Raw genomic sequence first — 26,096 nt, forward strand, 5'->3', positions numbered from 1 at the left:
TAGCTTCCTTTGTTGCATCATAGCTGAAACTATTAAACTGGGCAATCTTCATATAACTGCTCGTGGTCTGTGGCTTATCGCTCTCATTGGTAACTTCACTCAGTGAGCCATACTAGGACACTGCAGCACAGGCTTTCATTGCGGTGGCAGGGGCGGGGTCAGAACTGAGCACAAGGTTTATACAGAGTGAGAGACACTTCTCCGAACCAAGCGAGAGATGCAAAATCTGCAATTGTGCATTTATAGAAATAATGACAAAATTAAATTAAAAGGATTCATTATCAAGCAAGCAGTACAATTTGTGACCTAAATCAGTAGAAATTTCACAGCTGGATTTGCAGTCTCTCCATACTTGTAGAAGTGCTGTGTCTGCGTCACTCCTTTAGGGGAACTCGCACTTCCCAAGGTTTCCAGTTTAACCAGGATATAACCCGGCTTTCAGAATACCTTTCAGAAAAGAGATTACAGGTCTGGCAAAAAGAAAGGTTTTATTGGCAACTGATTTATTTAACTCTCTTACATTAATTCCACTGACTCCAATTTAATACCATTTATTTCTATAACTGATGTAAGACTTGAAAAGAATTTAATGTCTTTTCCACCTCTAATCCCTTTAATCCCTAAACCATGGAGTTTCTCCCTCCTCCTGATGACCTGGTCGATTCCCTAGCCTCTACAAGCTGGCTATTTGCAATGGACCAACAAAGCTGTTCAATCACAGAAGGAACCATGACAAAGTCTCACTTAAGATCACATCTTTTGATTGTTCAGACATCTACTGTCAGGATGCCTCCGTGCTCAGGTTTACCTCGAATACTTTTTTAAAAGTTGAAAACCCTTCACAAATCAATTTTAGAACACAGAGCAGGCAGCCAGCCGGCTTAGAGTTGTTTATTTGTTCACTGGGCTACACACATTGCTGGAGGTCAGAGGCAAGATCAGAGTGGTGCTGGAAAAGCACAGCAGGTCAGGCAGTATCTGAGGAGCAGGAAAATCGACGTTCAGCACCACTCTAATCTTGACTCTGATCTCCAGCATCTGCAGTCCTCACTTTCGCCTACTTGCATTGCTGGCTAGTTCGGTGGTTGTTGCCCATCCTCACTTATCCTTGACAAGGTTGTACATTCTTGAACCGTTGCAAATGAAGTCATGTATGCAAACCCACAGTGCTGTTAGGAAGTTGAAGGATTTTAACTCGATGTCCAGAGGCTCATGGAAGTCACCAGAGGGAAGGTGAGTGGGTGGTAGGTAGGCTGGCAAGTGGTCGAGGCTGGGTCAAGTCTGGGACGTCAGAAGTCTAGTTACCCAGGAGATCATTCACACATTTTCTGGGTAACACTGCCGGTTAAGTACGGTGGAGTCCTTTGTAGTTTCCATATTGAGCTCAGCTCTGGACACCTTCTCAGAAGGTTCTAGATACAGGATAGTTGGCCTTCAGACACTGGAACTTCCTGAGCAATTCTCTTAGTCAGTGCAGCAGAATACCAACTGGCTCCAGACTCGTGCATTCTTGAAGACCAGAAGATCTGGGCGGTGGCATTAATTAATGCCAGTCAGACCTCCTGGCATGGAAATCAAACTGATACATTATTGGGGGCCCAAGTCTTCAGATTTTGTTGGGAGTTTATAAAAACATGAAAATAATTTTAAATTGTTAAGACACACCTTTTTGCTCTATCTTCACAAACTTTAATCCCTTCGCTTTCTGTAGCTGATATAACATTAACTTCACTCAGGCCACCTTACACTTCCTTCACCGTCATTTCTCTTTCTGAATCTTTCGGTCTGAAAGTTCGATGTTTGGCACCGCTGGTCTTGCGCACGCAGATACCAAATGCCTGGTTTCTCTGGCAGCAGTCATCAGCTCAGTCAACGCAAGAAAATTAAGGAAAGGTCTGAAGCACACAAAACAAGCCCAACTGCAGCTAGATGTGTTCTATGGTTAAATATGACCCACTGTCTCTTTGCTAGGAGGGCAAAATCCACTCAGGGAACTGTTTATTATTGAGAGGAAATTACCACAGTGTTGACCGCTTTCCCAGCACCAACAGTCCTACCTGCTGAATAAACGTATGGACCAGTCACTTTTAACAATGAAACTCTGAAGAGCTACATATTGTACAGGTAAGGGTTGCATTCGGTATGCAGGGTCACCCAAGCAACAGGCGCTATCAAGATACTCCGGTCAGAATTTCAGGAGTGGTGGTCACTTTGTTTCCCAAAATCTGAAGCTCATCTGTTGTGCAAGAACTGTACTGTGCATTTGTTATTAAAGAGGATCAAGGTAGAAAATTAAAAAGATTTACTGGTAAGTAGCAAAGCCAATGAGTTCCATTCTCATAACATGAGGGACTTCGCCAATTCTAGGAGTCAGGGTCAGCACGGTGCCTCAGTGATTAACACTGCTGCCTCACAGCACTAGGGATCCGGGTTTGATTCCACTCTCGGGCAACTGTCTGTGTGGAGCTTGCACATTCCCCCCCCTGTGTATGTGAGAGTTTCCTCTGGGTGCTCAAATTCCCTCCCACAGTCCAACAATATGTAGGCTAGGTGGAATGGCTATGCTAAATTGCCCATAGTGTCCCAGGATGTGTAGTCTAGGTGGATTAGCCATGGGAAATGCAAGGTTACAGGGATCTGGGTGGGATGCTCTTTGGAGGGTCAATGTACACTTCAAATGGGCTGAATGACCTCCTTCCACACTATGGAGACCTAGTACAGGGTGGCACAGTGGCTCAGGGGTTAACACTGCTGCCTCACAGTGCCAGGAACCCAGTATAGAATCCAGCCTCAGGCCACTGTCGGTGTGGAGTTTGCACACACATCCAGTTGTCTGCGTGGGTTTCCCCTCGCAATCCAAAGATGTGCAGATTAGGTGAATTGGCTATGCTAAATTGCCCACAGTGTTAGGTGTGGGCATTAGTCAGGGGTAAATGTAGGGGAATGGGTCTGGGTGGGATACTCTTCGGAGGATCGATATGGACTTGTTGGGCTGAAAGGCCTGTTTCCATTCTGCAGAGAATCTAATCTAATGTGTCACTGGGTTTGCTACCTGCCCAGCTTCATTCAAACTTGGAATTTGATCAAAGCTATGAACTGGAGAATCAGTGAGAGTGCAAGTAAGAGATTCTAGAAAGATCCAAGTATGAACTGAGATACTTCTCAGTAAAACAGAAGTTCAGTAAAACAGAAGTTAAAAGCATTGCTACAAAATAATCGAAGCTGACCGAGACAGAGAGGTGTTTAATTTCATGAATAAAACCAGACAACCTGACTTGAGAAAAGACAGATGACAAGAGCACAGTGGGATTGTGAATGTCAGGCAAAGACAGCATTGAAATGCCACAGAGCTGTTCATGAGCCAGTCGCAGGCAGAAACAGCCTCGGACTGGGTCCACTCTTCCCTTTAAATATGGCAATTCCTTTTAAAAATGAGGGACAATCTGTCGAGCAAGAACTGTGCTTGTATGTCATTACAAAACAGAATCAAGTCGGCAAGGTGAAAAGGCTTACTGGCAAATAGCGAACCCAATGAGTTCCATTCTCATAACATGAGCCAATTCACATGGACAGACAATTATACAGACTCCAAGCTGTGCATATTTTATCCATTTAATTGAAACTTTGCAAAGGCTAGACAACTTCAAGTAACCAAACCATTTATTTAAAACAAAACTCTCGACAATGGAATATACACAGAGAAGTGACTGCTGGTTCAGGCTGATTCATTCCTTCACTATGTGACCAACGCCTCTCAAACAGTGTGGGAAATGAAGTCTGTTGTACCTTCAGCAACTACACAGTGAACACTTCTCAAATTGAAAAAGTGTACCCATTGTTGAACTTTTAAATCAAATTCCATTAAAGTGGTAAACAAAAAACAGCAAAGACCCCTGGATGCTGGAAACCTCAAACTAAAACTGAAATTGCTGGAGAACATCAGCAGGTCTGGCAGGGGCTGTGGAGATAAAGCAGGAATTAATGTTGCAGGTCTAGTGTGCTGAAGACATCAGTTCTGCTTTCACTCCACAGTTGCTGCCAGACCTGCTGAGGTTCTCCATAAATTTCTGCTTTCATTCCATTAAAGTAGTCATGGTCTGAGCTAATATCGCTCACTGCATCAATGTTTCCAAATAATTTTGATTGGTAATAAACCGTTAATCTTAAGAGTTTCTGAAGGAGACATATGAAAGAGTGTTATGTGAAGGCCCTGGTGTTAGCAGCTGTCACTGACTTGCATACCTGGCCCCAGGAAGTATAAATGATCACAAAGTAAGGTGTTAAATGTGCTAGATTTACAGAAAACAATGCAGTCTTGTGAATCGTGTTAACATATTGAAATGTGTATTCCAGTTTAAACATGTGTAAGTTTCCTATTTACTGTCTTCTCTTTGTAAACTGGTCCCACTCCTCGATTAGACTGTCCAGGATTGTTGGAGGAGCCCTACCAAGAAAAGGGAAACTATTAGTAACTTTGTCAGAGAAAGAAAAATCACTCATAAAACTGAATACATCTTGGGATAACTTTAATCCAACCTAGTCCTCAGGAAGCTGACAGGCTGTTAATTCCTATTGAATGTACTGGCCAGGCAGCAGCAGAGAGCAACCCCATCCTGTCAGCAATTTACCAAGTGGGTTAGCTTCAATTTAATCCACTTTAATCTCAATTAATCTCTCTCATGGCTTTACCCCCATGCCGCGCCCCCCCCCCCCCCCCGTAAGATCCTGTTCACATGAAGATCATTCACAGTTACTTAAACAATGTGTGAAGGTGGTAATGTCTCTGCCCTTAGAGGCTCCAGGTTCATGTCCTGCTTGTCCCAGACAATGGGTCTGAACACACTGATTAAAAATAGCAACCTTGAGAATTAAGGTAATATCTCTGAGGAACCAAGAGACTCTTGTTCCAGTGCGACTTGCTCCACAGCATCTCTGAACATACTGATTGTACATTATCTTTAAATGAGGTGTATCTCTGCCCTCCTTGCTGGAACTAGGCCAGCCTCCTGAGATATGTCACATTAAGAAGGCTCCAAGTGTTTTACACTCAATTATGCAGAAATGCATCTACTGTTGTGATGTAGGTGATCCCTGCAGCTAGATCTGACTCCAAATATAGAAATGAGTGGATAGTTTAATTTCATTCAGTGCTAAGTGAGGAATGACAGTAGACTCTGTTAAAATGCTATTCTGCTTGACTAATATCATTGGGTCTTTACGGGAGTCTTGGTTTAACTCTCATCAGAAGTTAAACCAAAGGTGGCACAATGGCTAGCACTGCTGTCTCACAGCGCCAGGGACACAGGTTCGATTCCAGCCTTGGGCGACTGTCTGTGTGGAGTTTGCACGCTCTCCCCGTGTCTGCGTGGGTTTCCTCCCACAGTCCAAAGCCGGCCAGGTGAATTGGCCAAGCTAAATTGTCTCTTAGTGTTATATGCATTAGTCAGAGGGAATGGGTGGGTTACTCTTCAGAGAGTCGGTGTGGACTTGTTGGGCCAAAGGGCCTGTTTCCACACTGTAGGGAATCTAATCTAATCTAATCTAATCAGAACACTGTTACAACACCACTTCAGTACTATATCCAGGTTGCCAGTTCTCTAAATGACAAAATCTAACCATTTCTCTGACATTCAATGCATTACCCTCACTGAATCCTTCATTAACAACATCCTGGGGGTTACCATTGATCAGAGGTTGAACTAGACCAGCCACATAAATACTGCAGCTTTGAGGGTAGGCCAGAAGCAAGAAATTCTGGAGCAAGCAACCCGCCTTCTGATTCCTGAAAGCCTGTCCGCCATCTACAAGGAACAAGTGTGATAGAATACTCCCTACACGCCAGGATGAACGTAACTCCGTAACTTAAGAAGCTGGCTACCATCTAGGCCAAAGCTGTCCATTTGACTGATACCACATCCACCATCTTGAATATTCACTTGCTTCACACAGCACAGTGCAAAAGTGCGTGCCATCTGCAAGAAGCACTGCATTCACCAACACTCCTCCGGCAGCACCTTCCAAACCCATGATCACTTCCATCTAGGACAAGGGTGGTAGACATTTCGGAACACCACCAGCTACAAGGTTCCTCTTTGAGCCACTCATCATGCTGACTTGGAATTATATCATTGCTCCTTCACTGATGCTTGGCCAAAACCTTGAAGCTCCCTTCGTAACAGCACTGCGGGCATTTCTACACCCCAGGGACAGCTGCAGGTTAGGAAAGAAATACAGCAGCATCTTCTCCAGGAGGATTAGGACAGGCAGGAAATGGTGAGCTGGCCAGCAAAACAGAGTGAAGTGCCCCAGGGATCAATGTTAGACCTCTCGGTCATGATCATTATCTTGATAAATAATGAATGTGCAAAAATACAGTCAAGAAAAGCACAAACAAAAGAATTCAAGGAAGTTGCTGAAAACAGGAAGCAACTGGATTGGCAGTTCCTGAAGGCAGGAGCTAAACAAGTGGCCAATGTTACAACAAAGTAAGCCAGGTGTTAGAGTGGCTGAGACCCATGGGAGGATTCAGAACAGGTAAAGATCACTAAGGTAAGGTATGTATGGATTTGAAAGCAAATGGGTCTCAGGGAGCTTGAGCAAGCATGGGGAGAGTACAGGAATTATCATGGTTTGGTCATTGAAATCAGTTGCAATTAGCAGAGGATGGGAAACAACCAAGCAGTCAAGGAAGTGAGAGAGAAAATAAGTTGCAACTGAATATGATCAATGCTGTACACTGTGATAAATGCATTGTGTTGCTCACTGGAAATAAAAACGAAGGAGAGGTTTATACGGCAAATTGCATCAAAGCAGCCGAAAGGAAAGTGAAAGAATTTAAGGAGCGATGATGGACTCAGCATTCACCACGTGCCGTACTGAAAACAGACTGAATGTTGAACTAGAAGGCAAAGGTTATAGAGTGCAAGATAAATACTTTACTAACAAACTGCTCCGGGAGTGCATTTTTGCAAACACTCACCTGGCAGGATTTCCTATTTTGTAAAATGTAGTTGCAATTTGAGGCTGTCATACTGCACACTTCGGAGATCCCGGTGTTGGACTGGGGTGTACAAAGTTAAAAATCACACAACACCAGGTTATAGTTATCACAATCACCTGATGAAGGAGCGTCGCTCCGAAAGCTAGTGTGCTTCCAATTAAACCTGTTGGACTATAACCTGGTGTTGTGTGATTTTTAACTTCATACTGCACACTGACCTGGTCAGAAATACCTCCAGTAATGTGATCAGCCCTGAGGGAGAATTCACTTTCGCCAATTCCCAGAACAGAAGAGCCACAAGACTGAGTCCTTGACTTGAAGAACAGAGATACAAAGAAAGGTTAGGAGAACATTGGATTCTCCAATTTTGAACACAGATGAATGAAGAGGGGCCCCAGGAGGTGTATAGATCGAAGGTGAAACAGGGAAAAACAAGAGAGAAATCTTGAGAACAGTTTAAAGGTAAACCATGTCTGTAGTTCAAACTGAATAAGTAGAAACTGGGGAATAAAAACAACAGAGTTCGACACCTGAAATAACCTCTCAGTGGAAGTGAAAACACAAACGTTTAATGAAAGTTCATAATTTATGATTGGGGAAACTTATGTTCAAAAACACAGCTATTTGGTTTTCATTTAAGTGACGCTTGTTTTAAAATGGTCACAAACTTTTTTTTTTCCAAAGCAGGAAGCTACTTTAAGGTTAGAGAGATGGATGCAGAGCAGGGCATGGTCGTAGGAAACTATCAATACCAGAAGGACAGGCTCTTTTTGGCAGTGTCCAGGCCAGCAGAGTCGGTACGTAGTTTAAGCCACAGAGCTCGTAGTATCTTTCTCCCCCTCAGTGCGAGGTCCGGGCACAGCAGTGACTTACACAACCAGATGGCAAAGTGTAAGAGACCATTTGCTGTGTACAGATACTCTGAGCGACTGCATGGCAGCCTGGAATGTTGGGTCGAAGCTGTCTCAGCAGCCTGAAGGGCTGAAAAAATATCCTGTCCTTTTCTTTCCTTGGAGTTCCGCGAGCTAGTATGTATGTGGCTCGAGGACAGACAGTATTGAAGGGAATCACATCGAGGACGTTTGAGAAGTTTAGTGAATTGAAAGGAAACATCTGTAATCTTGACAACCACCTGATGCTCCAGAAGCTAGTGCTTCCAATTAAACCTGTCAGACTATAACCTGGTGTTGTGTGATTTTTATATCTGTAATCCTGTTTGTTGGGTAAGGAATTTGAGAGTGAAGATATAAGTAACAATTTTTGGGGGTTAAATCAACATAAAGATTGTTGTTCGGAAAAAGGATTGAACCTTTCCAAATTGTGCTTTTATGTATTACAATTATTTTATTCTATTCCTGTCAATATAAACTTTGAGGTTCTTTTATTAAAAGCAAATAGGTTCAGTGACTGACCAAATTGGAAAAATAAAACTTATGGTCTATCAAGACAGTTTTCACTTTGGGATCATAACCATGGTCCAGCGACAGGCAGAGAGAAGGTTACAATGGATGGAGGAGCTAGCTGGACTGGGTGGCTTTCCTCTGGGTTAGACCCAGAGGGTGGACAACCTTTAGCACCTGGCCCTCTAAAATATTAATGTCCATCTTGCCTGAGGGCTACCTTCTGATACAGTCAACTTAGGGCTTTCAGATGATCCCATCTCTTCAGGGATGTCGAGCAAGTTTACAGCAAACTTTAAGACAGCTTTTGTGCCTCCAAGCATGGAGACAGAATGAAGAAACACTGTGTACATTGGCTAAACCAAATGGTCAGAACTTTAAATCTGCAGCCATATCAGCTTGAACTTTAAGTAGCTGTTTCTAAAATCAAAGACTAAGATGTGCTCAGGCCAGGCCAGTTTAATCTACAACACCAGCAGTAACAGGTCTCTGAGCATCCATAGCAGGCACTGACAGCTACACTGCACCTGCATCTACATTTAATCAAATCTCACCCAACAACATGCATTGCTGCACAGAAAATAAAATCACATTCATAACAAAGTAGGTTCACTTATTCTAGATGTGTCATCCCAGCACCCAATCTTGATCAGCAGCTCACCATAATGTTTAGCACGTTATTCAAACACTCCCACCCCTGACTGATCTGCACTAACCCCACCACTCAATACTTGCTTTCTGATACTTGTCAAGTGTTGCAGAATTTGCAGTTTGGCTGAGAAAATACTCCAAGCCTAATCACAGTGGATGGAGTGCAGACGTCTACTCATTTGTGTGGAAATGTAATTGGTCATTTATCACGTACAAGGGCCTTATATAATCTGCCAGTTAGCCAGCATTGACCTACACGCCAGCTTCCAGCTGTAAATGTTCAAACCGTGTCAACTATAAGACAGATTCCTCAGATATTTCTCCATGGAACAGAATCTGCTTCAGGATTCAACTTGATGGAGTGATAAACTGCAGCTTAAACCAAGTAGGGTCAGAATTTATGGGCGATCTGTTTTTCTCTCCACTGATGTGTGAAGATCACAGGCTCTCCAGTTTCCAGTGTGTACTGACAGCACTCAGGGACAGCGCCCCCAGTGGAAATCACTCGCTCGAGTCGCCACTGCAGTCTGTAACTGATATCCTAATCAACAAATCCCAACGTTCACACATGCTAAGTTATTACAGACATGCCAACTACAGCATGCTGACAGATCGAGGGAATCAAGCTCACACTGACGCCTGTATAACTCCTGCTACATTTCAAAACTGCTCAAGTATCAGCAGGAGCTTTATTACTGCAAAACTAACTGGGCACCATTTTCATTTGTTTCTTCTCATTCACTACTTATGCTCCTATCTTAGCATTCCTTTTGATTTGGCTTCTAATGATTAAATCTTAGACATACCCTTTCTTCTAGCTCTTCGATGCATCAAGCTCAGTCAAAGTCTTTCCCCAATTTGGGCATCTGAGAGTTTTGAGGCGGTTGGTGACATCAAGTCGACCAAGCCTCAATTAAAAGCTCCCTTGGCAAATTAATTGGGGAGGCCCAGATTACAGCCAAAGGACTTTCTTTTTAGCAGATAAGGAGCAACAATATTAAGGCTTTAACAGTTAGGATTACTTGTGGGAGGTATTTTACAGACACTCTATTGTTTGATTGGTAAGTTGCCCCATATTTGGACCTTGCTGGTGTCCCATTACAGTGCTGTTTGATTTGACCAGAGATTAGATTAGATTAGATTCCCTACAGTGTAGAAACAGGCCCTTTGGCCCAACCAGTCCACACTGACCCTCTGAAGAGTAACCCACGCAGACACATTTCCCTCTGACTAATGCATCTAACACTACAGGCAATTTAGCATGGCCAATTCACCTGACCTGCACATCTTTGGACTGTGGGAGGAAAGCGGAGTACTCGGAGGAAACCCACGCAGACACGGGGAGAATGTGCAAACTCCACACAGACAGTTGCCCGAGGCTGGAATCGAACCTGGGACCCTGGTGCTGTGAGGCTGCAGTGCTAACCACTGAGCCACAGTGCTGACCCAAAGCCCGAAGCTCAGCTCACTGCCAGCACAAGGCTGTTTCTGATCATTGACAGTGCTGTTCACCCTGACAAAATGAATGCTCGTCCCACCAGCACCCAGGATACAGTCGTCTCTGTAATGTGAAGATAGTTTTCTTGGCAAGCTAATAGTTGCTCGATTGGAAATGGATTCAAGTCAAGGTTATCTGTTTCAGCCCCTGACCTGAGGGGAGCCTCCCCTTTTGCCCAACTCCCTTTGATCAGTCATTCACTCAGTCGACAACCTCAGAGTCATTTCATCGTTGGCAAATGAAACAAAGAATTAAGTTTACATTTGGCGGCTGACCCTTTGAATTCAGTCACACTACACTAGGAGAGAAGGCAGCTACAAGTAACTTCCATGTCTTGGCCTAAACTCTCATTAAAGTCACAAGGATGCTTTAAACCAGTTTTTTTGAACTATAGACCTGAAGGCAGTCTTCAACTGAATATGATTCGGACTGCAAATGTTTGCTATAAATTCTGTGTTACGATCGAACCCTCCACAATCACCTGATGAAGGAGCGTCGCTCCGAAAGCTGGTGTGCTTCCAATTAAACCCGTTGGACTATAACCTAGTGTTGTGTGATTTTTAACTCAACTGAATACATTGTCTGAATCGATCAAGTGTATGACAGCCAGCTACAGGTTATTCGGCTTCACAACTGTTGTGGGAAAATGGACAGGACGGGGTTGAGAGAACCACTTGAAACTTGAGAGAGTTCAGTCAGGTTAGTGCTGTCTCTGAAGTGCAGCAAAAAAAAAAAAGACTTGCACCTTTGATGAATGCAGGATCCCCCAAAGTGCTATACAGCCCAAGAAGCCATTTCAAAATGCAGTCACTGATGTTTCCATAAGATGCGAATATCACTGGCAAGGCACTTTAAAGTCAACCAGCTCGCTGGGGCTCTGGAACCACATGTCCATCAGACCAGGTATGACAGATTTCCTTTTCCATAAAGAACATCAGTGAATCAGATCGGTTTTTGCAACAATTGATAGATTCATGTTCAGTTATGGAAATTCCAGATTTGTCAATGGAGTTTAAATCCCACCATTCACAGTGGGTAGGATTTGGACATGTAGCCCCCAGAGGAATAGACTGGATTGTTAGCTCAGTGACACTGCCATCATTATCTCCCTCACAACATGGGAAATGGTATAGCCAAGTTATGTACAGCAAGCTCCCACTAACAGCAATGAGACAAAGACCAAACAGACCATAATTGATTTTTCTGATTTTGTTTAAAATAGCACAGCAGAATGTTTTACATTCACTTTTAAAGTTGGTTGAGGCCTCAGTTGAACTTCTCATCTGAATCAATGATCAGTGGAGCATCATTCGTCCTACACCTGTGCTCAGGTCCTGGGCTGGGAGTCGAACCCACAACCTCAGACTCCAAGGCAAAGAGTACTTATCAGAGAAAAATATTCAGTGCATAAAGAGTTTTAAATGCATACCAAATTAATATTGCCTTTGAGCCTTTTAAAGGGAATGGTGTAACTTTATAGATATTGGATTGTTCTTATCTATTCACTCACTCCTGTTTAATTACACATTGTGTGGTGTTTAATCCAGGAATGAGACCTGATGTTGCAGTCTGCTGCCCAGCTACGGTACAGTGGGCCTGAGAGGCACACTTCAATCACTGTGGTTACAATAATTTTTAGAAGTATTTTGTTTTATTATTACAGGCTCATTCTCAAACCCACATAAAGACTAATGAAGGATCTCACAATCATTCGGAGATGAAAGCCAATTAGTCGAACAGTGATGGAGCTGGAAAGTTTAAAATAAGAAAATGACATTGTCTTTAAAAAGTAACTTTCCAGATAAAGTACAAGTTCTCATACCTCCACTCGATCCCCAACTGGTCAGCACTTTGTTCTAACGTGCTTCATATTTATGCTCCATGGATGAGTGCCCCATCATTGATGACCAGGTACAGGAGGTCAGTTTAACAGCCAGCTATAATTGAAGGCAGTTTACTCAACAATATATCAGACGCTGGATCCTTTCCCAAGGTGTTGGTGGTAGGTGGTGTCCGCGCTCACTGGAGCCTGTGCACTCCAGGCCGGTGGCATCGTTTTCTCAATGTACTTTTCCTTTTTTCCTCCTCTTCCTCCTTTCTTCTTCATCTTTGAGATTGGAGCAGTGTTAACGGGGCGGTGGCTACAGCATCGGTGACGTGGAGACAGTGAGCACTGAAGATGCTGTATTGTAACGGTTGAGAGTGTGTGGTGCTGGAAGAGCATAACAGGTCAGGCAGCATCCGAGGAGCAGGACCAAGATTCTTGGCAACAGCAGCAGTAGGCCTGGAGCCTGGTCGCCCAGGGAGAGGGGCCCCGACTCTTGGTGGCAGCGCAGCCGAGAGGGGGAACTCCTGGCTGTGACGGTGCCCAGAACCCGGACACTTGGCAGTGGTGGCAAGGTGGCGGTGACATCGGAGCTGGCATTTCCTGGGGCAGTGGCATCATTGGGGAGTTCTGGAAACCCGGAGCACTTTGCAGAGCTCTGCAGCCTTGCTTGAAACTTCAGTTTGAACAAGAAGTGAACTCTTATATCAGTAATTTTAAAAAAAATCCTTTTTGGAACTGAAAAGGGTGCCTGATTGTGGCGAGAAAACACTTTTCAATGTATCTTCCAAGATAGATGTGATAATAAATAAATGATTCAAATACCCACATGTCTTGACAATCCTCAAGAAGAAACCAAGGCCAGTTACCAGACCATGAGGAAAAGGTGAATTGGATTTATGGCGAGAGAATATGAAGGAAACGCCTTCATCCCTTTCATTAATGATCCTGCCAACTGTTATAGTGAGGAGTGGGGCTTTCTCAGAGTCTGACTCAGTTCTCAGATCCATTCACAACTCCTCCTACAGAGAAGCAAGCCTTACCACAGGACTGGTGGGAGGCAGGTAACATGGACTGAAATGACCCAGGCTTGCAAGTTAGGAGTGTGATGGAATACTCTTCAGTTGCCTGGTTGAGTGCAGCTCCAACACTGTTCAAGAAACCCAACACCATCCAGGACAAAAAGCAGCCCGCCTGACTGGTGCCCCATCCACACACACTGCCCGCAGTGAGTATTATCTACAAGATGCAGTGCAGTAACTCAAAGTTCCTCTCCTCATGACCTCTACCACCTAGAACGACAGGTTGAGCAGATACCCGAGAGCATCTTCACTGACAAGCTCCCCTCCAAGCCTCACATCATCCTGACTTGGAACTATATCCCCACCGCTCACTGTTAACAGATCAGAATCCTGGAACTCAGTTTCTAACATCACTGTAGATGCTCCTACACCAGATGGATTGTACAGTAACTCACCACCACTTTGTCAAGGGTAACTAGGGATGGACAATGAATGCAATGTTGCCAAAGTCATCTACACCAAAAAGTAACACAGGAAGAGACCATGCATTTAACTATATATCCTCGAGTAATATTTGATATTAAGTTTAAAAGTCTTGCCACCCACTTGCATGTGAAGTGAAGTTCTCACCCACTCCTTCGAAGGTGGCTATTCAGCTCGCGTCTGTGTGCAGGATAACAAAAACAGTTTGTTGCCTTTTGCAGGAATTCCGGGGCTAGATTGGCAGGAACGGTATCTGACTGGCAAGTCTGTGACCAATTAATATACCACTGTCAACAGTTTGAAATAATTGCTTTGGCAGTGAGGAATTTAACCACTGCTGAAAGGAAGCAAAAAGCTCACACTTTTCATTTTGTGCACGTCAGGTTTCGGACAGAAGAATAGGAGTTGGAAAGAAAGAAACCCATTTATCCAGCACGAGACGATGGTGCTGACTGGGTTAGGTGTCATTGATAGGAGGTGCAGCAGGAGCTGTTAACTTTCACACTAAGTAGACAACATCCTGAACCATCTGACACTACCTGCCTGCTCCTAGAAACATCATTAACAGGTAATCAGACAATGAGAGGCATTAGAGTTACATTTATATTCATGTATCACCTGATCTGTTACTTTTCGGGTTAATAAATTAACTTGATCGTTGCAGGAGTATAATGTAAAGGACATTATAGCCAGTGAGGCACTTGTGAACTGAAGTCAGGGGAAGATTCACTACCCTTTCTCAAATAGTGCCATGGTATCTTTTCCATTTCCGGTTTAATATTTCACCTTATGGCATTCCAAACAGTAATGTACTGCTCTCAAGAATCCGAAGCATGGCTTTCACCCACGGCCTCCTGACTCAGGGGTGAGTGTGTTACCACTGAGCACAGAACGGCAACTTAAGAAAGCTTTTGGAAAGATTTAAACGATAGAGACCCATGGCTGACCTAATCCTTCTACTTTCCCAGAATGACCTCAACAGCTATCTTGGTTGTTAGTCACCATCTTCAGGGTGAATGAAGGCTACACAGTGCAGCTATCGAACTGAACCTCTCCTGTAAGCGATTAGAAAATTCACAAAAAAAGCTGAGATGATGATTGGTGATCAGGGGCCTGGAGGCAGCAGGCAGTGGCAGAAATACACCCTGCACTTTATCCAGAAACTACCAGCTTCCATTAAAAAAAAGGATCTGTTCAATCCACTGGTGGCAACCAGCACTGAAGAATGGAGTACTGTGTGGGGTACAGTGCTGGCGGTGATGCCAGGTCAGAGTACCATGCGACTGAGGCAGGGGAATCAGACAAAGGCTACCATCAACCACCTGATGAAGGAGCAGCGCTCCGAAAGCGAGTGTGCTTCCAAATAAACCTGCTGGACTATAACCTGGTGTTGTGTGATTTTTAACCTTGTCTACACTGCAGTCCAACATCGGCATCTCCAAATCATAACATCAAGATCATCAATCATAGGCTCAGCCAGAGAGACCTGGCACATGTCGGGTTTAGAGAAGTTAGAATTATCGGCAAATTAGACTGCTGGATTGATAATGATCGGGAACAGGGACGCAAACGTGGTGACAAATGGAACATAGGTCTGTCTGTGGTAGTGGTGGAGGACACAGACAGAACAGTGACTCCTACAAGCCATGCAAACAGTCTGGGGCCACCTGCCTTGCGTGTGGAGCTCAAGGATTGATTAAAGTTGAAAAAAAAACTTCAACCCAGATGAATTGTGGAATAATACCACTATCCCCACCTCAAACTGAGCTGCGAATGTGTGGAACTGTAAACAAATCAGTCAAAGACCTCAAACAGGTAAAGTTTGAATTCAAAATAAGATCCATATCATTGCAGCTGAACCAGACAGAAACAAATACACCCACACGACAAGGCAGCCTTAGCTAGATGTATCTACGGATAAGGGCAGGAGTAGGTAACACAGCCCCTCCAGCTCAGTATTATGGCAGAGAGGCAAGGAAAACGCGATAAGCCATAGGCAGTAGAAGCTGTGCCTGACTACACATAGTCTTTACAGGGCATTGAAGCAGGTTCAGGGTTTGACAGATTACAAAGAATGGGGTAAAGTCTATGATGGAAAACAGAGTAGTCAATGTGCCGTTTACTTGGCCCTTCCCTAAGGCTGTGTTCAATGCCCACTGGGAATGGGACAGAAATGGAAATCACTCAGTCTATAATGTTATAGCTGGACAGCTCACCTTCACAAGTACAGTACCATCAGACAGGGTCCAATCAGGTCATATTGACAACAGGCAGTACCAACAGACAGGGTCCAATCAGGTCATATTGACAACAGGCAGTACCAACAGACAGGGTCTATCAGGTCACATTGACAATAGACAGTACCAACAGACAGGGTCCATTAGGTCACACTGACAACAGGCAGTACCAACAGACAGGGTCCATCAGGTCACATTGACAACAGGCAGTACCAACAGACAGGGTCCAATCAGGTCACATTGACAACAGGCAGTACCAACAGACCAGGGTCCATCAGGTCACACTGACAACAGGCAGTACCAACAGACAGGGTCCAATCAGGTCACACTGACAACAGGCAGTACCAACAGACCAGGGTCCATCAGGTCACACTGACAACAGGCAGTACCAACAGACAGGGTCCAATCAGGTCACACTGACAACAGGCAGTACCAACAGACAGGGTCCATCAGGTCACATTGACAATAGGCAGTACCAACAGACAGGGTCCATCAGGTCACATTGACAACAGGCAGTACCAACAGACAGGGTCCATCAGGTCACATTGACAATAGGCAGTACCAACAGACAGGGTCCAATCAGGTCACATTGACAACAGGCAGTACCAACAGACAGGGTCCATCAGGTCACATTGACAATAGGCAGTACCAACAGACAGGGTCCATCAGGTCACATTGACAATAGGCAGTACCAACAGACAGGGTCCAATCAGGTCACATTGACAACAGGCAGTACCAACAGACAGGGTCCATCAGGTCACATTGACAATAGGCAGTACCAACAGACAGGGTCCATCAGGTCACATTGACAATAGGCAGTACCAACAGACAGGGTCCATCAGGTCACATTGACAACAGGCAGTACCAACAGACAGGGTCCAATCAGGTCACATTGACAATAGGCAGTACCAACAGACAGGGTCCATCAGGTCACATTGACAATAGGCAGTACCAACAGACAGGGTCCATCAGGTCACATTGACAATAGGCAGTACCAACAGACAGGGTCCAATCAGGTCACATTGACAACAGGCAGTACCAACAGACAGGGTCCATCAGGTCACATTGACAATAGGCAGTACCAACAGACAGGGTCCATCAGGTCACATTGACAACAGGCAGTACCAACAGACAGGGTCCATCAGGTCACATTGACAATAGGCAGTACCAACAGACAGGGTCCAATCAGGTCACATTGACAACAGGCAGTACCAACAGACAGGGTCCATCAGGTCACATTGACAATAGGCAGTACCAACAGACAGGGTCCATCAGGTCACATTGACAATAGGCAGTACCAACAGACAGGGTCCAATCAGGTCACATTGACAACAGGCAGTACCAACAGACAGGGTCCATCAGGTCACATTGACAATAGGCAGTACCAACAGACAGGGTCCATCAGGTCACATTGACAATAGGCAGTACCAACAGACAGGGTCCAATCAGGTCACATTGACAATAGGCAGTACCAACAGACAGGGTCCATCAGGTCACATTGACAACAGGCAGTACCAACAGACAGGGTCCATCAGGTCACATTGACAATAGGCAGTACCAACAGACAGGGTCCATCAGGTCACATTGACAATAGGCAGTACCAACAGACAGGGTCCATCAGGTCACATTGACAACAGGCAGTACCAACAGACAGGGTCCATCAGGTCACATTGACAGCAGGCAGTACCAACAGACAGGGTCCAATCAGGTCACATTGACAATAGGCAGTACCAACAGACAGGGTCCATCAGGTCACATTGACAATAGGCAGTACCAACAGACAGGGTCCAATCAGGTCACATTGACAATAGGCAGTACCAACAGACAGGGTCCAATCAGGTCACATTGACAACAGGCAATACCAACAGACAGGGTCCATCAGGTCACATTGACAATAGGCAGTACCAACAGACAGGGTCCAATCAGGTCACATTGACAACAGGCAGTACCAACAGACAGGGTCCATCAGGTCACATTGACAATAGGCAGTACCAACAGACAGGGTCCAATCAGGTCACATTGACAACAGGCAGTACCAACAGACAGGGTCCATCAGGTCACATTGACAATAGGCAGTACCAACAGACAGGGTCCAATCAGGTCACATTGACAACAGGCAGTACCAACAGACAGGGTCCATCAGGTCACACTGACAACAGGCAGTACCAACAGACAGGGTCCAATCAGGTCATAGTGACATGTACAAAGGTCACGCAGGAACACATTTAAAGCCTGCTGGGGGATTATTCTATTGAGACAGTGGGTCTTGTGATTTGGTGTCAGTTTTGAAACTAAAGTACTGATCTTGCAAATATTTGCATGGTCCAGGTGATAGATAAATAACCAAATCCAGGGGGAGAAACCTTCAAACTTGTCAGTGAAGAAATTCCTCAGTGACTACTTTTTCAGTTTTATATTCAGGTGAAGCATTTGTGCAAGGTAAAAAAAGCACATTTAAAGATTTCTAAAAGAATCTCTACATAGGTATGAACCAAAACTTTCACATAGTGTCATTCCCATAGAACTAGACCTTCACAACATAGCAACAGCTACGTACCCACTGGTACTGTACCTCAGAAACACAGACAGCCCTGTACCCACCGGTATTGTACCTCAGTAACACAGGGACAGTCCTGTAACCACTGGTACTGTACCAGAGTAACACAGAGACAGTCCTGTACACACCTGTACTGTAGCTTAGTAACAGAGAGATAGTCCAGTACCCACCGTACTGTACCTCCATAACACAGAAAGCCTTGTACCCACCAGTACTGAACCTCAATAACACAGGGATAGTCCCATACCCACTGGTACTGTAACTCAGTGACACAGAGACAGCCCTGTACCCACCGGAAATGTACCTCAGTAACAAAGAGACAGCCCTGTATGCACTGGTACTGTACCTCAATAACACAAGGATAGTCCCGTACCCACCGGTACTGTACCTCAGTGACACAGAGACAGCCCAATAACCCACCGTTATTGTACGTCAGAAACACAGGGACAGTTCAGAACCCACCAGTACTGTACCTCAGTAACACAGGGACAGCTCTGTAGCCACCGGTACTGTACGTCAGTAACACAGAAACAAACCTGTACCCACCGGTACTGTACCTCAGTGACACAGAGACAGCCCAATAACCCACCGTTATTGTACGTCAGAAACACAGGGACAGTTCAGAACCCACCAGTACTGTACCTCAGTAACACAGGGACAGCTCTGTAGCCACCGGTACAGTATGTCAGTAACACAGAGACAAACCTGTACCAACCGGTACTGTAACTCAGTAACACAGAGACAGTCCTGTGCACACCAGTACTGTACCTGCGTAACACAGAGACAGCTGTGTACCAATCGGTACTGTACCTCAGTAACACAGACAGCCCTGTACCCACCGGTACTGTACCTCAGTAACACAGAGACAGTCCTGTGCCCACCGGTACTGTACCTCAGTAACACAGACAGCCCTGTACCCACCGGTACTGTACCTCAGTAACACAGAGACAGTCCTGTGCCCACCAGTACTGTACCTCAGTAACACAGACAGCCCTGTGCCCACCAGTACTGTACCTCAGTAACACAGACAGCCCTGTACCCACCGGTACTGTACCTCAGTAACACAGAGACAGCCCTGCACCCACTGGTACTGTACCTCAGTAACACAGAGACAGCCCTGCACCCACTGGTACTGTACCTCAGTAACACAGAGACAGCCCTGTACCCACAGGTATTGTCCCCCAGTAACACAGACAGAGTTCTGTACCCACCGGTACTTTGCCTCAGTAACACAGAGACAGTCCTGTAGCCACCGCTACTGTACCAGATTAACACAGAGACAGCCCTGTACGCACCAGTACTGTACCTCAGTAACACAGAGACAGTCCTGTAGCCACCGCTACTGTACCAGATTAACACAGACAGCCCTGTACGCACCAGTACTGTACCTCAGTAACACAGACATTCCCATACCCACTAGTACTGTACGTCAGTAACACAGAGACAGCCCTGCACCCACTGGTACTGTACCTCAGTAACACAGAGACAGCCCTGCACCTACTGGTACTGTACCTCAGTAATACAGAGACATCACCGTACCCACTGGTACTGTACCTCAGTAACACAGAGACATTCCCGTACCCACTAGTACTGTACCTCAGTAACACAGAGACAGCCCTGCACCCACTGGTACTGTACCTCAGTAACACAGAGACAGCCCTGCACCCACCGGTACTGTACCTCAGTAACACAGGGACAGCCCTGTACCCACCGGTACTGTACCTGAGTAACACAGAGAAAGCCCTGTACTCACTGGTACTGTACCTCAGTAACACAGAGAAAGCCCTGTACCCACCGGTACTGTACCTCAATAACACAAGGATAGTCCCGTACCAACGGTACTGTACCTCAGTGACACAGAGACAGCCCTGTACCCACAGGTATTGTCCCCCAATAACACAGACAGAGTCCTGTACCCACCGGTAATGTACCTCAGTAACACAGAAACAGTCCTGTACCCACAGGTACTGTACCTCAATAACACAGAGACAGCCCTGTACGCACCGGTACTGTACCTCAGTAACACAGAGACAGTCCTGTACCCACTAGTACTGTACCTCAGTAACACAGAGACTGCCCTGTACGCACCAGTACTGTACCTCAGTAACACAGAGACAGTCCTGTAGCCACCGGTACTGTACCTCAGTGACACAGAGACAGCCCAATAACCCACCGTTATTGTACGTCAGAAACACAGGGACAGTTCAGAACCCACCAGTACTGTACCTCAGTAACACAGGGACAGCTCTGTAGCCACCGGTACTGTACGTCAGTAACACAGAGACAAACCTGTACCAACCGGTACTGTAACTCAGTAATACAGAGACAGTCCTGTGCCCACCAGTACTGTACCTGCGTAACACAGAGACAGCTGTGTACCAATCGGTACTGTACCTCAGTAACACAGACAGCCCTGTACCCACCGGTACTGTACCTCAGTAACACAGAGACAGTCCTGTGCCCACCGGTACTGTACCTCAGTAACACAGAGACAGTCCTGTGCCCACCGGTACTGTACCTCAGTAACACAGAGACAGTCCTGTACCCACCAGTATTGTACCTGTGTAACACAAAGACTGCCCCGGACCCAACGGTACTGTACTTCAGTAACACAGAGAAAGCCCTGTACCCACAGGCATTGTCCCCCAGTAACACAGACAGAGTCCTGTACCCGAGTAACACAGAAACAGTCCTGTACCCACCAGTATTGTACCTGTGTAACACAAAGACTGCCCCGGACCCACCGGTAATGTACCTCAGTAACAGAGAGACAGCCCTGTACCCACCGGTACTTTGCCTCAGTAACACAGAGACAGTCCTGTGCCCACCAGTATTGTACCTGTGTAACACAAAGACTGCCCCGGACCCAACGGTACTGTACTTCAGTAACACAGAGAAAGCCCTGTACCCACAGGCATTGTCCCCCAGTAACACAGACAGAGTCCTGTACCCGAGTAACACAGAAACAGTCCTGTACCCACCAGTATTGTACCTGTGTAACACAAAGACTGCCCCGGACCCACCGGTAATGTACCTCAGTAACAGAGAGACAGCCCTGTACCCACCGGTACTTTGCCTCAGTAACACAGAGACAGTCCTGTAGCCACCGCTACTGTACCAGATTAACACAGAGACAGCCCTGTACGCACCAGTACTGTACCTCAGTAACACAGAGACAGCCCTGTACGCACCAGTACTGTACCTCAGTAACACAGAGACAGTCCTGTACCCACTAGTACTGTACCTCAGTAACACAGAGACAGTCCTGTAACCACCGCTACTGTACCTCAGTAACACAGAGACAGCCCTGTACGCACCAGTACTGTACCTCAGTAACACAGGGACAGTCCTGTACCCACTAGTACTGTACCTCAGTAACACAGAGACAGCACCTTACCCACCAGTATTGTACCTCAGTAACACAGAGACAGTCCTGTACCAACTGGCAATGTACCTCAGTAACAGAGAGACAGTCCTGTAGCCACCGCTACTGTACCAGATTCACACAGAGACAGCCCTGTGCCCACCAGTACTGTACCTCAGTAACACAGAGACATTCCCGTACCCACCAGTACTGTACCTCAGTAACACAGAGACAGCCCTGTACCCACTGGTACTGTACCTGAGTAACACAGAGACAGCCCTGTACTCACCGGTACTGTGCCTCAGTAACACAGAGACAGCACCGTACAGACCGGTGCTGTACCTTAGTAACACAGAGACTGCCCTGTACCCACCGGTACTTTGCCTCAGCAACACAGAGACAGTCTTGTACCAACCGGCACTGTACCTCACTAACAGAGAGACAGTACTGTAGCCACTGGTACTGTACCTCAGTAACACAGGGATCGTCCCGCGGCCACCGGTACTGTACCTCAATAACAGATAGACAGTCCTGTACCCACCGTTAGTGTACCTCAGTAACAGAGAGGCAGCCCTGTACCCACCGGTACGGTACCTGCGTAACACAGAGACAGCCGTGTACCAACCGGTACTGTACCTCAGTAACACAGGGACAGCCGTGTACCAACCGGTATCGTACCTCAGTAACACAGGGATAGTCCTGTACCCACCGGTAGTGTACCTCAGTAACACAGGGATAGTCCTGTACCCACCGGTAGTGTACCTCAGTAACACAGAGATAACACCGTACCCACCGGTACTGTACCTCAGTAATACAGAGACAGCACCATACCCACCGGTACTGTACCTCAGTAACATAGAGAGTCCTGTAACCACCGGTATCGTACCTCAGTAACACAGAGACAGCCCTGTACCCACTGGTACTGTGCCTCAGTAACACAGAGACAGCCCTGTACCTACTGGTGCTGTACCTCAGTAACACTGGGACAGTCCTGTACCCACCGGTACCGTACCTCAGTAACACAGGGATCATCCTGTAGCCACCGGTACTGTACCTCAGTAACACAGGGATCATCCTGTAGCCACCGGTACTGTACCTCAGTAACACAGGGATCATCCTGTAGCCACCGGTACCGTACCTCAGTAACACTGATACAGTCCCGTACCCACCGGTACTGTATCTCAGTAGCACCGATACAGTCCTGTACCCATCAGTACTGTAAGAAAGTGATGACTGCAGATGCTGGAGAGTCAGAGTTGAAAAGTGTGGCACTGGATAAGCACAGCAGGTCAGTCAGCATCGAAGGAGTGGAATAGGTGGGACAGGGGGACGAGATGGGTATGGGGGGGGGGTTAGCGGGGGGTGAGGAGATGACGAAACTGGTGAAGTTTATGTTGATGCTGTATGGCTGGAGGGTCCCACTGCACAAGATGAGGCGTTCCTCCTCCAGTCATTGGGTGGCTAGGATATGGCGATGGAGGAAGCCCAGGACGTGCCTGTCTTTAATGCAGCGGCAAGGGGAACTGAAGTCAGCCGCCAGGCGGTGGGGTTGATTGATGCATTTCTCCCAGAGATTAGATTAGATTAGATTAGATTACATTACATTAGTGTAGAAACAGGCCCTTCGGCCCAACAAGTCCACACCGACCCGCCGAAGCGAAACCCACCCATACCCCTACATTTACCCCTACCTAACACTACGGGCAATTTAGCATGGCCAATTCACCTGACCCTGCACATCTTTTGGACTGTGGGAGGAAACCGGAGCACCCGGAGGAAACCCACGCAGACACGGGGAGAACGTGCAAACTCCACACTGTTCCCTGAAAAATTCCACAAGTTAGCATCCTGTCTCCCCAATGTACAGGAGACCACATCGAGGGCAACTGACACAGTAGATGAGATGTTTGGATTTTCTGGAAAATCACTGCTGGATGTGGAAGGATCCTTTGGGGCCTTGGATGGAGGTGAGGGGGGAGGTGTGGGACCCTCCAACCACATGGCATCAACGTCAGCTTCACCAGTTTACTCATCTCCCCTCCACCACCTCATTCCGATCCAACCCTCCAACTTGGCCCCACCCTCTTGAACTGTCCATCTTCCTTCCCACCAATCAGCTCCAACCTCCACTCCGGCCTAGCACCTTCTACCTTTGCAGCTACCTCCCCCACCCCCTCCTATTTATCTCCCAGCCCCCTTGTCCCTCCACATTCCTGGCAAAGGGCTTATGCCCAAAACGTCGACTCTCCTGCTCCTCGGATGCTGCCTGGCCTATTGAGCTTTTCCAGCTCCACACTTTTCAACTCCCTGGTACTATACCTTTCTGCAACAGACCACCTGTGCCAAACAAAATGTTCACTTCCCCAGACAACGAGAACTCGGGCTGTCTGTCACTCCTTTCAGGTTCCTTTCCAAAAAGACCTTTGGTTTATGGCTTTTTCTGAGTTTTTGGACACATGGACAATGGATTCCAACCGGTACTACCTTCCAGTATTCTTCTTCCCAGAGTGCATCACCACATACTTCTCTGTACTGAATCTCAGCTGCCACTTACCCACCCACTCCACCAATGTGTCAATGCCCTTTTGGAGTTCCACATTTCCTTCCTCACTGTTTACAATTCTTCCAAGCTCCGTGCCACCTGTACGCTTTGACACTGTCCCCTGCATGCTGAGTTCCTGGCCATTCATATATGCCAGGGAAAGCAAGATTCCCACTACTGACTGCTGGGAAAACTCCATAACAAACCTTTCCCAAAGCAAAAGAAAAATCCATTGGCCATTACACTCTTACCTATCACTCTGTCAATTTATGTTTCTATTGTCTCTTTTATATAGTGGTCTATAACTTTATCACAGCTTGTTGTGTGGTACTGTATCAAACACCTTCTGGAAATCCAAGTACACCACATCAACAGTGTTACCCTCATCAAACCCTTGAAGATATTCCAGCAGGTTAATTAAATACAACTTCCCTTTAGAAATACATGCTGAATCTTCCTAATCAACCCACCTTTTCCCACGTGACTACTAAGTCTATCCTGAATAATTGCTTCTAGAAGCTTCCCCACAACTGACGTCAAATTGACAGATCTGTAATTGCTGGGATTCTTGCAGCCCTCTTGAGCAAGATCGTAACGATTGCAATTTTACAATCGTCTAGCACTTCTTGAGTCCAGGGAAGACTGAAAGATGATTAGCCAGTATCCTTGCAAATTCCAGCCTCACTTCCATCAAAATCCTTGGAAACATCCCATCTGGTCCTGGTCAACTTTAAGTACCAAGAGTCTATCTAAACTTCCTTCCTTACTAATTCTGCACTTTTCCGGTGACAGAGTTTCTCCTCTGTCACCATGGCCCCAGCAGCATCCTCCATCTTTTACAGAAACTGATGAAATCTATTCATTTAACTTGTTCAGCGCGAGCGTGCCCTCAGGCTCCCTCGGCCAGAGGGTGCCCTCAGACTTGCTCAGTGAGAGTTTGTTATAAACCTGTCGAGGAAAGGCAGCCAGAGTCATCCAGAGCCTGCAAACTTAATACATCTCTCTATCTCTCTCTCTCCTTCTCTCTTTCTTGCTCTTTTTCTCTCACTGCGTCTAATGTTCTGGGGATTAAAAGACAAAAGAACAACAAAGAAAAGACCCTGATGAAGAAAAAAAGACCTAATATCCAATCTAAATACCAACCCCCAATATCCAAAATAGAAATGACGAGATCAAAGTGCATTTTGCAATTGTATAATATAATGTCTGTTAAGTTATTAACTAAGTGCATTGATTAGTTCCGATGTGGCCCAGAGTGCAGGAAATTCCCCAGTCAGCAGGAGTTTTGGAGATGGAGATTATTCCCACCTGCTCCTCTCAGGCCCTTGATACTGACGACAGGTCAAGTGTCAGCCCACTTCCATCCCATAACCCAGAGGTCACCCATGAAGGGTTACTGCTGCCTGTAAAATTGCAACACTCAGAACCTTCACAGGGAGAACAGTGGCAACAAAACCACTTCCCATTCAGAGGCAGTTTAAAGAAGCCGTCACTAATTCCTGAAGCAGCACAGTGCC

General features: G+C 46.1%; 1 protein-coding gene across 1 annotated transcript in view; it reads right to left on the reverse strand.

The window, feature by feature from the left end:
• Positions 1-3,600: 3,600 nt before the first annotated feature.
• Positions 3,601-26,096, reverse strand: part of fkbp6 (FKBP prolyl isomerase 6) — a 138,158-nt gene continuing 115,662 nt past the window's right edge. Inside the window, exon 10 of the mRNA XM_087977061.1 lies at positions 3,601-4,444. The gene's annotated coding sequence lies outside the window, so the exon portion shown is untranslated. The remainder of the gene's footprint in view (positions 4,445-26,096) is intronic.

Source organism: Chiloscyllium plagiosum, unplaced genomic scaffold (genome assembly GCF_037043375.1).
Source record: "Chiloscyllium plagiosum isolate Xiang-an unplaced genomic scaffold, Cpla_swu_hap1 HiC_scaffold_31, whole genome shotgun sequence".
Classification (NCBI taxonomy): Eukaryota; Metazoa; Chordata; class Chondrichthyes; order Orectolobiformes; family Hemiscylliidae; genus Chiloscyllium; species Chiloscyllium plagiosum.